General features: G+C 45.0%; 1 protein-coding gene across 8 annotated transcripts in view; it reads right to left on the minus strand.

Annotated features, from left to right (window-relative positions):
- LOC147615174 (uncharacterized) overlaps positions 1-12,501 on the minus strand; it is a 46,886-nt gene that overhangs the window by 16,087 nt on the left and 18,298 nt on the right. For 2 of the 8 annotated variants that reach the window (XR_015262763.1, XR_015262762.1), the window contains exon 1: positions 455-7,005. The exons of 1 other annotated variant lie outside the window; for it this stretch is intronic. The gene's annotated coding sequence lies outside the window, so the exon portion shown is untranslated. Of the gene's footprint in view, positions 1-454; positions 7,007-11,620; positions 12,478-12,501 lie in introns of those variants that run through there. 5 more of the 8 variants (XM_086779195.1, XM_086779193.1, XM_086779197.1 and 2 more) reach the window with 5 other exon arrangements.

Raw genomic sequence — 12,501 nt, forward strand, 5'->3', positions numbered from 1 at the left:
AGAAAATGTAATGATTCATGAATTTGAAAGCTTGAAACATAGAAACTTCAATGCATAAACTTCACGAATTTGGAGAGATGGGAGATTGTAGCAGGAGAGAAGTAGAAATTCGAAGGAAGAGAGGAAAGGGGGAAATCCGAGGAGCAAACTTCAAAGGGAATCGAGGATGAGCAAAAGGGAATGCACCCTCTCCAAGGAAGAGCAACGAACTCCAACGGGCAACAAAAACACGCTCAAAAACATGCAAGAAGAGGTGAAGTAGAAGGCAACCAAAACAGGCACCCAAAAAAAAACGTAAATTGTCAACCTCTGTGTGGCATAATCCGCAAACCCTCTGGTCTCTACGAGACCAAAAGTAATACATGTGATTTGTGGGTAACTGTATGCCAACAAACATGAAAGAAAAAAAACTAGCCACCCAAAGAACAGGATCAACATACTACGTTAGTTCTACCTGTACAATGTGATCAAGCCAACCAGCTATGTGATATCTTTATCCAATAATAGTACCATCCTCCTCCATGACAGAGTGTAGAGCTGTGATGAAGTCCACCTCCTATAGTCCATGCCTCGGAAGTCTTAGCATTAATGCCCAGGAGAGCCAGACAGAGAGAGCTTACAAGCAGCTACACAGACAGACTAACAACAGATTAACACTTCATCAAGATTAATGAGGGATTAAGGGATTAGGGGTTAAACAAAGAGATTACTGGGGGGTTAATCAGTCATGGACAAAGCATATTTTTTATTAAGTGGATTACCCCTTTTAAACATAAGTTTAGCCTTGGACCCATATAGAAAGTTTCTACACATAAGCCAAATGTAAAGCTAGATGACATGTGTTATGCTAGGTGTCCTAGTAGGTGTCACTTAGTAATAAGTGCTCTCAATCTAAGTTTATGTTTCTATGCACTTTATTTAATGCTCGCCTCCTAAACACATTTCCAGTACCAAAGTGAACATTTCCAACAATCCTCCCTATAGTGGTAATGTGTGTATGTACAAAGATTTATCTTTAACTGTGAATGCTTGATCACCACCATGAGTGTTAGACATATTAACTCCAATCTACTCCTCTTGTAATAATAATCCCACCATCTCATCAAAGTTAATAGGATTAGCCCCTCCTCTCATAGAGAGGCTCAGAGAGGTGTGAAAACCAAGAACAAAGAGAGGCAATGAGTTCAAAGTGGTGGTAACGAGTTGCTTGTCTGGAATTACCTCATCAATGTTTAGTAGTTGCTCCCTTAAGTCTTTTACCTTTATAAGGTGCTCGGTCATAGAGTTGCCCTCATCCGTAGATAGAATATCTAATTGTCTCTTTAAATAAGCAACTAAAGCTCATTCCAAGTCAAAACATAGACTCCAAGGTTTCCCAAGCCTGCTTGGCTGTCCTACAAGACCGAATGTGGAGAATAATATTACTCCTTCGCACTCAAAGTGCTATAAGTGACATAGCTTGTGCATCTCTGGAATCCCATCTTTGTTGTTCTGGAGTAGGGGCAGAAGGAGGAACAAGTGTTGCACGATCTCTTCCAGCTACCACTTGAGCTGCTGTAGCTTGACCTCGAGGAGGAGTGGCAAGTTGGAGAATGGGTGGCCTAGTGTCATCACATGGTACATTGTCCCACAATCCTTTTGCTATAAGCAAGTTCCTAATCATGAAACTCCACAATGAATAGTTGGAGCCATCCAACTTATCCTCATAAGACAAGATCCCAAACACATCTCGAGTTGCTTGTGCCATAATTCCCCCGCCACCAACCTTAACTGCAAATACTAAGTGCTTTAAACAAAAAGAATCCCCCCTGTTGAGAGATTGCAGCACCCAAACTGAATATGCAGATAAGAAAATACTGAAAAATGTATGCTGAAATGAGCTAATGCTTCTAAATGCACTAAGGGATGGAAGTGCACTAAGATGCTTCAGAATCCACCAAAAAATCCCCAAAATTTTTTACGAGAAGCCCTTTAACTGAAATCCCCAAAAATAGGTTGTATGCAAAAAGCCCTAAAATTCCCTTTATTTTCTAAGAGACAGAAGCCCTAAAAACCCTAAATGGCTAATTGAACAAAAGCTTTTGACAAAATCCCCAAATTGACTGAATTCCTAGCTAATTGACCCAATTGACAAGCACAAAATCTCCTAACTTCTGCAAATCACTAAAAGCCCCAATTTTTTGCTACTTAAAATGCCCAATTTTGCAAAAAATTCAAAAAAGCCCTAATTTTTTTTTGTGCACGGGAGGACTTGAATTTCTGCAAATTTATCTACTTTCAAAAAAACCCCAAAATTATGCTTACTGAACACCCTGATTTGCAGATCTCTTTGACATTGGTTGAGCAGCAAACGGGGACTAGGCACTTGACGGAATCTGATGGATGTCAAACGGACAAACAGCAAGGGCAATGGATTGTGATGAAATGGACGCATGGATGAAGCAACAAACAAGTACAGAACATTCGGATGTGCAGGTATATGGGTAAGCGCCAGAGTGTATCAAGTGGTCCTATAGGGGTTTTACAGTTGGTAACATTGCTGCCTGTGTAGTGTTGCCCACAGCAAGTGCGGATTGTGCAGCAGGACAGCAGGGCGGCGCAAAGGAAGGGCAGGGGCACGTTGGTGTTTTTTCTACTTATAAAACCATGGGATTGGGAGTCTTCTACTCATCTTCCCTTTTCCGGACATGACAAAATCTTGGAGACAGTCTATTGCGAGGCTTCACAATACGGTTTCCAACTCTCGTGCATCGAGTATCGGTTAGTGGGTAGTTGTGTGTATTTTCTCATCTTTTCTTGCGTGAAAATTTCCTCTTTAATTTCTGGATTCAGAATCGGTACACAGTTTTCGTGCAGCACCACCTTTTTTATCCTCCAGGACCTATCGGATCATGAGGATAACCCTCAACCCGGTGGGGAGCCTATTGAGGTGGTGCAGGAGGAGAAGGTTGAAGGGGTCGAAAAGTCTTACTTTGAGGAGAAAATGCCCAAACTCCGGGCTGACTTACAGACTGATATGCAGCAGTTGAGGGATCAGGTGTCACTCTTACAGAGGGCAGTTCTTGGATCAGTCCTAACTCTAGGTCCGGTTGCATACTCAGGAAAAAGAGTTGTATGCGGTGATACACGCATTGAAAATTTGGAGACATTATTTTTATGGATCCAAATTTGTTGTCTTGACTGACCATGAGTCGATCAAGTACATCTATGATAGACCTGAGTTGAGAGGGAGGAAGGCACGGTGGGCAGAGCTTATGCAAGACTTTGATATGGAGATTCGGTATTGGAAGGGTAGCTTGAACTGCCTCAAGTCGGATTAAGAAGGAAAATCTTTTGAGTTTCACCGAGATTAGTGCTGACTTGTATGATTCCCCAAGAGGGCTATGTCGGACCAATGGGCATTTCAGTCGATATCTGCAGCAGGTTCAGGCAAGGAGCTCCACAGTTTTAGACCAAGACTCAAGGGTCATACCACCTATTAGGGTGGCTGGTAGTCAATACTTGATCCAGAACGAATTATTGTTCCGGGATGATGAGTCTGTGTACCGGATTGTGCTCAGATTAGGAGGAACATTCTTTACGAATGTCACGCCTCTCCTACAGCACGTCATCCAGGTGTACAGGACTTATGATTTAGTAAAACGGATGTTCACTGGCCTCAAATGAAGGGGTAGATCCAAGAGTATGTGGTGAAGTGTCATCAATGTCACATGAATAAGGCCAAGCTTCTTAGAGCGAGAGGGTTGTTACATCCTCTATGGATCCCTTTTGGGAAGTGGGAAAGTATCTCCATGGATTTTATTGTCAGGTTACCGCACACCAACAGAGGGCATGATGCTATCTAGGTGGTGGTCGCATAGTTACAACGAAACGCGTTTAATTCAGTTTGAATGAAACGTTTCACGTGTTTCATTCATGTCCACCTGGGAACTGTACAATTAAAGCATTTTTTACCTTATTCTTTAGTTTTAACTTGTAAACATGTTTTAACATATAAATGATGCATGTTTAATATTGTTTTGCAAGGAGCGCAACATATTTTTTACATATTATAAACTTATATATAAATTTTGAGGCATGTACCCCTCCCCCCCCTTTTGTATGAAACGTTTTTGAAATGTCTGGGATTTGAAAGAAATGTTTATGAAATGTCTTTGAAACGCATTTCATGAAACGCCTGGCAACTATGGGTGGTCGATAGGCTGACAAAGATGGAAAGATTTTTATCTACAAGGTCAACCGTGAGAGCTAAATAGTTTGTTGAGCAGTTGTTCAAATTATATGGGTTGCCTTGTAACATAATGAGTGATAGGGACTCCAAGTTTTTTCGACACTTCTGGCAGCTAGTTTTCCAGAATTGGAGACTATGCTGTGCATGAGTTCCTATGATCAACCTCAATCTGACGGCTAGACGGAGAGGGTGAATCGGGTTCTAGAGGATATGCTTCGTTCATACGGTGTCACTTACTAATAAGTCCTCTAAGACCCATCTTAGAGTGTGTTTCTATGCACTTTATTTAATCCTAACCTCCTAAACATAATTCCACTACCAGAGTGTTGTTGGGTATTCAGAGAGTCTGTGTATGTATCCGCGTATACATGTACACCTATTTGTGTACCCGCTTGTGTCCGTGTGTGAAAAGCCCTTGTATGTGTGTAAATATACTCACTTATGTGAGTAAGTGAGTAAGTGAGTAAGTGTGTGTAAACCACCTCTTGTAGCCGTTTATGTGTGTATGTGATGAGCAATGATGTTATGGGCACTTGCCATGTGTCATTGCCCCAGTGTGTGTTGTATCAAAAGATAAGGCTCTAAAAGCCTATGAAAGCATTGTACTCTTTGAAGCTTTTAACAACATTCATTAGAGTCATGTAATCGTTGTGCCTCAATTTGTTACATCTCTCACTCTCTCTTTACTACACTCATCACCATGTACATGTTTAAGCCTCCATGGCTGCTGGTCTACTAACCCTAAACTACACACAAAGCCATGCCCTCTCAACGCTACCACCATTTTCGCTGCCAAAATCGAGCAGCACTAGTGTTGGGCGACGGTGGGATGCACCACCACCACCCGTTTTGCTAGTGGCACTAGTGCCAAGTGCTCCACCACCGCCGGCTGTTCAACCGCAAATACCACACACTAATAGGTGTGTGCCACATGGCACACTTACCCTATCCACTCATAAGATTGGTTTCACACACTTATCTTATTCAGACATAAGAGATTTACACCTATGCAGGTGTTCACACACTCATACATATGAATAAGGTCACACACACACACACACACACACACACAGAGGGTGGACACACATATACTTAGCCATTTTAGAGGCTGTACACACAAACACACATAGGTACACAAACACGGGTATACACGCACATCGTGAACACACACGTGAAGCTCCGCAATACCCAACAAACCCCCCTTTGAAGCGAAGGTGATGCCTTATGAAGTGACCTTCATACTTATGATGATTTGGGCTCACTTGCACCACGTGATGGAAAAGATCACAATGGCCATACTTGGCGTGAACAACAATCATAGCCAAGCCCGCAAATGGAGCTTGACCATACATACGATTCCCAAGCCCTTCCAGACTACCCCCGACTCAAATTAGGGTTAACGAGGAAATTACAAAGCCTTTTATAACACAAGGCGGTACAAACATTTAGGCAGGAAAACATAACACACAAACAACATTAATTTCAGATTTTGGGAGACATCCCGAGTAGAGAACCCATGACACTCACACATAGAAACATATAGGAAAGTTCCCCCAATTTGGGAAATGCTCCCCACACAGCTGTTGCACACATGTGACCACACTCTTGCTCTTCACTGATATTATCAATGAAGCTCTTGGCAAGAATGCCCCAAAGAAGATAGTGTCGATGTATCCCATGGGAGCAACTGCTTAGGGCATTAGCCCATGACTCTCAAATGTCGGTGCGAGGCTTCGATTAATTAGTTTTGACCAAAAATATTAAGGCTTCAATGCGTCAATTTGGCCAAAAATCAAAAAGGCTCAATGATTAAGCTTACTAGCACCTTTAATTAGACAATTTTGGATAAAAAGGTGAAAAGCCCCAAATTGTATTGATTCCCAACTACTCACTATGGAGCTTCATGATGAAGATTTTTTTGATAGCCAGGTGCTTATGGGGCAAGAGCCTCGTCAAGCAACAGTAGCAACCACTACCTCTTCCGCAACATCAACCACAGCACGAAGAGGGACCCAAACTACTGTCAAAATACGCAACGGAGATGATAACCAAATCTGAGACCACAAGAGCAAGTATAGTGCAGAAAATAGACAGCACAAGAGAAGGAGAGAGATAGGCATGTAACTCTTCCCTATACACAAGATCCGAATATGAAAACAAAGATACAATGATGTGGGGGCAATGGGGCCATTTTATATGGCCCCATATATCCAGTCGGCCAGTGGAAAACAGGCCGCCAACCTCACGACTGGGTCTCCTCCAATCGGCCAGCCAAAAAAAAACTCCACGACCTCAACAGACTGGTTGGCCAGCTCCATATGCACAAGAGTGCAGTCGGCCAGCTTCTGGGTCATCCTGCCAGCATAGGGCAGCCACCCACACCATGGAAAAATAGGGAAAAATGGGGACAGAAATACGGGGAGTGAGGAAAAACGAGAAAACACCTATACAGGCCGGGCACACCCACAACAGAGGCCCTGGTGTCTGATAAAAACAGGAGATGACTTCTACCACCCCCTCTCAGCTCCTGGCTGTGAAATCAATCCTAGGGAGCTGGAGTGCCGCCTGAGCGTAGCCTAAGGTAGAGACTTCGTGAAGAGGTCCGCCGCATTGTCCTCCGTCGAACAATAAAGAAGCAAGACGTCACCAGCCAACATCTTCTCACGTACAAAGTGATACTGTATCTCTATGTGCTTGGTCCGGGCATGGAAGACCGGGTTCCAAGCAATAGCTATACAACTCTGGTTATCACACTGGATGACTGTGGGCTCCTTCTGTGGAAACCCAATCTCGCCTAGCAGCCTCCCTGTATTGGCCAGTTCCCTCTTGATGCCATGATCTGCATTAAATCTGAGAAATACATTCGAGGAGAATTCACCCCCTTTGTCAGCCCTGAGAGTCTTTACCTGCAATCCAGACTCTTTTTCCACCATCACGTGCCAATCCTTGAACCGTGCAAAAGCTTGGTCCTTCTGTGAAAGAAAGTAGACCCACGTGAATCTGGTACAGTCATCAACAAGCAGCATAAAATAGATAGATCCTCCCAATGATGGTGTCTCCTGAGGTCCACACAAGTCAGTGTGAATCAACTCCAATGGTTTTGAAGCCTGCCTGGAAGCCTGCTTCGGAAAGATTCCCTGTGCTGCTTACCACGTATGCAAGAACTGCAACGTCGTTGCCTGCTGCCAACATCTGGCAAGCCAACCACCATCTGGTCCCGAAAGCTCACCGCAGTGCATCCACATTTAAGTGGCCAAAACTGAAGTGCCACAAATCTCCGACCTGAGAACCTGTCAATAAGGAGAGTGCAGAGAGCTTGTAGATACCATTCTCCACACCGCCTTCCCAAACAACCTGGCCAGTCTCACGGTCCCATAGAGCAACTGAATGCTCCTCAAATTCCACCCGAAAGCCAGTCTTGCATACTTCATGCAGTGACAGAAGATAAAAACCAAGAGCAGGGACGTAAAGAACACGGGAGGCATGCTTGCCCCCCTTGCCGTCGAAAATAATCTCCATCCGTCCCTCATTGTGTATCGGAACGGTGGAGTTGTCGCCAATGAAAATGCGACCTGACTGCCGTTTCAGATCCAAAAAGGAGTCACAGAACGGAGTCATGTGCCTGGAAGCACCACTGTCAAGAATCCATTCCCGGTATCCTTTGCGGTGAAGCAACCTGCCTCCTCGCTCGAAGACGATGAAGCATCGGAGTCCATCATCTCTAAGTGAACAAATGCAGGAGTCTTTGCAGCTGAGGCTGAAGAATCAGCTCCTTCCCAGTCCGCTTAGGACACTTCCTCCAATAGTGGCCTTTCTCGCCACAATCATTGCAGGACTGCTCGGCCTTCAGTTTCTCTCGTTCTGTGTCAGGCTTCTTCTCAAAAGACTTCTCCGGTGAAGCCTTCCCTTTGCCCTTATTGCTATTCCGGCCTTTCAGCCGTTGGCTAGTTAAGGCCTCCGAACCTCCGCTGTGAGGAGGGTTCGTGAATCGTTCCCCCTGGTCCAAGACCATGGGCACAAGCTCCTCCCAGCAGGTAATGGTGTTGAGCTTGCCATTAGTAAGCAAAGAGGAGTAGAAAGTGGAATACTGAGCAGGCAAGTGGGACAACAAAGTAATGGCCATATCTTCTGATGATATCTCCTTCCCAACCTAGAGGACTTCCTGCTGAAGGGCCTGCAGCTTGTTAATGTGCTCCCGCATCATCGACGACTTTGCAGGGTTTATAACCCGCATCTGCACTTCCAAGGAAATCCTCTTCATGGGCGATACCCTGTTATAAAGAGAAGCCAAATGCTGCCATATGCCTCTGGCTAGCGTCATATGCTTTACGTGATTGATTACTTGCGGTGTGTAGTTGAGGAAGATAAATGACCGGACCCTGGCGTTAACACGATCCCACATCTGTGCCTATGCCTCGCGGTCCTTCGTCATTGACAGTAACTCCCCTTCCTTTGCTTCCAGCAGTGGAAGCCCGATAACGATGAAATCAGCAAGGTCATATGACTCCAGCCACAGACTCCATCATAACCTTCCAGATGTCGTAATTGTTCCCGTCCAACTGACGGTCCACTGGGAACGTGGGGAGAGTTGGGATCTTCACATGCTTCTCCGCCAGCTCTAACAAATCTGCCATCGCGCGGGGATGTAACTGAAAAAGGTGGGTGGGTGGGAAAATAAACTTTAAACCTGCAAGTGGCTGTCCAGCAACTCAGCCCGCCTTCCTTTTGCTTCTTCTCTTCCCGAACAGTCCCTAACAGTCCACCAATCAGCAACGCAACAATCCCCCTCTTGCTCAGAAAACTCCCAAGATCTTTCAAGAGCCTAGGGCTCTGATACCATGTCAAAATACGCAACGGATCTGATAACCAAATCTAAGACCACAAGAGCAAGTATAGTGCAGAAAATAGACAGCACAAGAGAAGGAGAGAGATATGCATGTAACTCTTCTCTATACACAAGATCCGAATATGAAAACAAAGATACAATGATGTGGGGGCAATGGGGCCATTTTATATGGCCCCATAAATCCAGTCGGCCAGTGGAAAACAGGCCTCCAGCCTCACGACTGGGTCTCCTCCAGTCGGCCAGCTCCATATGCACAAGAGTGCAGTCAGCCAGCTTCTGGGTCATCTTGCCAGCATAGGGCAGCACCCACACCATGGAAAAATAGGGAAAAATGGGGAAAGAAATACGGGGAGTGAGGAAAAATGAGAAAACACCTATAGAGGGCGGGCATACCCACAACAGAGGCCCTGGTGTCTGATAAAGACAGGAGATGACTTCTAACAACTACAGCTAAGGTAGTGGCAGGTACTCCAGCACAACCAAGCCTCCACTCACTGAAGATCAAAGACGGCGGGATGTTTGTGATGCCCAAGCAATGGCCACGATCGCTCTTTCAATCAAGCGATCGATTATTCCTCACATCCGATCCTGCAGCTTTGCAAGGGCTACCTAGGTGGTCCTCGAGACCATGTTCCAGTCCCGTAATGAAGCACAAGTCATGTGCTTAATATGGGAGCTGGACAGCCTAGGTGATCATGAATAAGGGTGGTTCCATCACATATCACCTTACCAAGGTAATAGACCTAAAAGAACAGCTGTTGAATATAGATGAGGGAGTTGATAGCAAGAAATTGGTCACCACCATTTTTAATTCCTTACCTGAGTCCTATCAAAGTTCTCACACTTCCCTTGAGCTCTCTATGAGAGGAGAAGGCAATCCTATATGTTTTGAGAAGCTAGTCGGATTACTTCTCCATAAGGAGCAAACAAGGAAAAACGAATCCAAGGGTGATGTAAGAAGAGGGGACCAAGCCTTCTTCTCCAGGGACAAAGGCAAAGTGGACTCATCACAGGGTGACACCAAGAAGAAGAAAGGAAAGTGTCATACTACCACAAGCTAGGGCGAAGAGTGTCAGAAGCGACACTTGCAAAGTTGAAAGCTGATGAAACTCTGCAAACTCTACTACTTCTACCTCTGACGACAAGAAGCAACAGCCAGATGAAAAAGCAAACCTAGTCTCCAAGATAACCAATCTTTGTGTATGTGAAACAAGGGATTCCTGAGACTGAAACAAAAGAAGGGCAATGGAAGGCCAAAGGCACATGGCCAGCCCATTTGGGCACCCTAAAAAGGGGCCCATGGGAAGGGGGCATGAAAAGCATATTGATGATTTTCCTTGTCCTCATGTCCAAGTCGGCTGGCCCTACACCTCTGTGGGATGAAGTCAGCCAGCCCCTAACACTATATAGGCATGTCTTTTGTTCATTCTGATCATCTCAAATCCATACAATCAAGCAATTTATTGGCAACCAAGCAAGGGCTTCCTGGTGAGTAAAAACACAAGGCAAAGGGAGGTCATCAAATCAGTCTTTTCCTCCTGTGGAGAGAAACATAAGGTTCAGTCTGGAACCGTCTACTCCAGGCAGCTACTTCATTTCAATTTGCAGCAATATAAGCAAATACACCAGCAAGCGGTTGATTGAAGCCAAGTACTGTGAACTGAGCATACTCCCATTCCCTTCTCTTTCTCTTCCATTCTCTCTTCCCAAATCAGTAAGTTAACACACTCCTTAATCATCATTAAAAGCTTCCGCTACGCCTCATGTAACACAATAGTAGACAAGAGGGTAGAACGACTAGCACTGTAGCCTCGATCTAGGTTGTACCTGAAGTGATCATGGTAGTGACCTATGTGACCATAGCAATGGGACCCAGTAAGATAGTCACCTACACTGTGGCAGACAAATAGGTAATCCCGTTAAATACCACTGTGTCTTTGCGTCCCAACCTCAAGCAAGTCGTGTGGTTTCATCTTCCATGCCCAAGAATTTTAGAAGAATTTAGCCTTTGATTTTTCTCAATCCACACCACTACAAGGATTTAGCCCAAGAATTTTAGAAGGATTTAGCCTTTCATTTTTCTCGATCCATACTTATCAAGAGTAGCCTATATCACATGTGCTTGGCTGCAACACCTTGCCATGTACAAGCATATTACTACAGAAACAATATAAGGTGCCAATGGCCTTCAGGTCCCATCTGCATGGTTCCAGACTGAACCTTATGTTTCTCGAGCAGTATGGAAACTCGAGATACATGTGAGGAGACACAAAAACTTATCACACTCATCTGCATGGTCAAGTACTCATTTTATTCCACATTGCACAATGCTTAACTAACAGTAGAAGTGCCTCAATTTGCCAAATCAATACTCAACCAAAGTTCCTGGATATAGTGCAGGAAAAGATACAAAATGAGAGAGAATATTAAAAAACTGAGCATTCCTCTTGACTCGGCATCTCTAACATGATAAAATAACACGGGCACGCACACTCACACAGAGAGCAATGTACGCTACGAGTGCGGTTGAAGGGGATGTGTACCTGGTAGATTTGACTCCCTCTCCGCTTCTTCGCTGGATCCGCCACTGCAAACTTTGTGCTGGAAGGAGCAAAAAAACGCGGCGTTGTCCTCCTCCTCCTGCTGTCCTCCTTTTATTGATTTCAGAGAAAGAGAGGAGATTTTCACCTCCCGCGAAGGAAAAAATAATAATCAAACTTAGCCTTAGTGCAACAAAAGAGGGGCAATGGGAAAGGGGGATGAAAATTAAAAAAGGCCCAAGTTGAAGGTGGTAGAACAAGAGATAGGCGAGAGTCACGAGTTGATATCATTGCATGCTAAGTAGGAGTGGGAACGTGGCCGGCCTTTTCAATCGCGTAGGAGTAGTGGGGTGCGTGGGCGATGTACGTCATGTATGCAAGCACGTCGTAGGTAGACGTGGAGGCAGAATGGATGCAAGACGACTTGGAGCTGGGGGAGCAAGGGGCCCAAAGCTGGGCCGACTGGGATGCAGAAGATAACGAAGAGATGAAACAGGCTCGTGATGAAGATGATGAGACTCAAGAGAAGAAAAGGGCTCATCCAAATTGGGTAGCAAGCAGACTACGCCCTAGTACCTCTTCTCTGCATTTGTCTATATCCAAGGTATGTACTAAGGTCTCTCTTCGGACCATGGCATCAAAAGACAGAGAGATAGGTGTGTAAACTCTTCTCTATACACAAGATCCCGAGAAAAACTGAATGAATACAAAGTGGGGATCATGGGGCCTATTTATATGGCCCCATGGATGCAGTCGGCCAGCGCATGAAGTGCCACCAGCCCTCCACGACCGGGCAAAGCCAGTCGGCCAGCTGAAAAACACCACGACCTCCTCTAATCAAGTCGGCCAGTCTTCAGGAACACAAGAGTGCAGTCGGCCAGCAT

This window comes from Cibotium barometz, chromosome 40 (assembly GCF_041138505.1).
Source record: "Cibotium barometz isolate CiBa-2024 chromosome 40, ASM4113850v1, whole genome shotgun sequence".
Taxonomy (NCBI): Eukaryota; Viridiplantae; Streptophyta; class Polypodiopsida; order Cyatheales; family Cibotiaceae; genus Cibotium; species Cibotium barometz.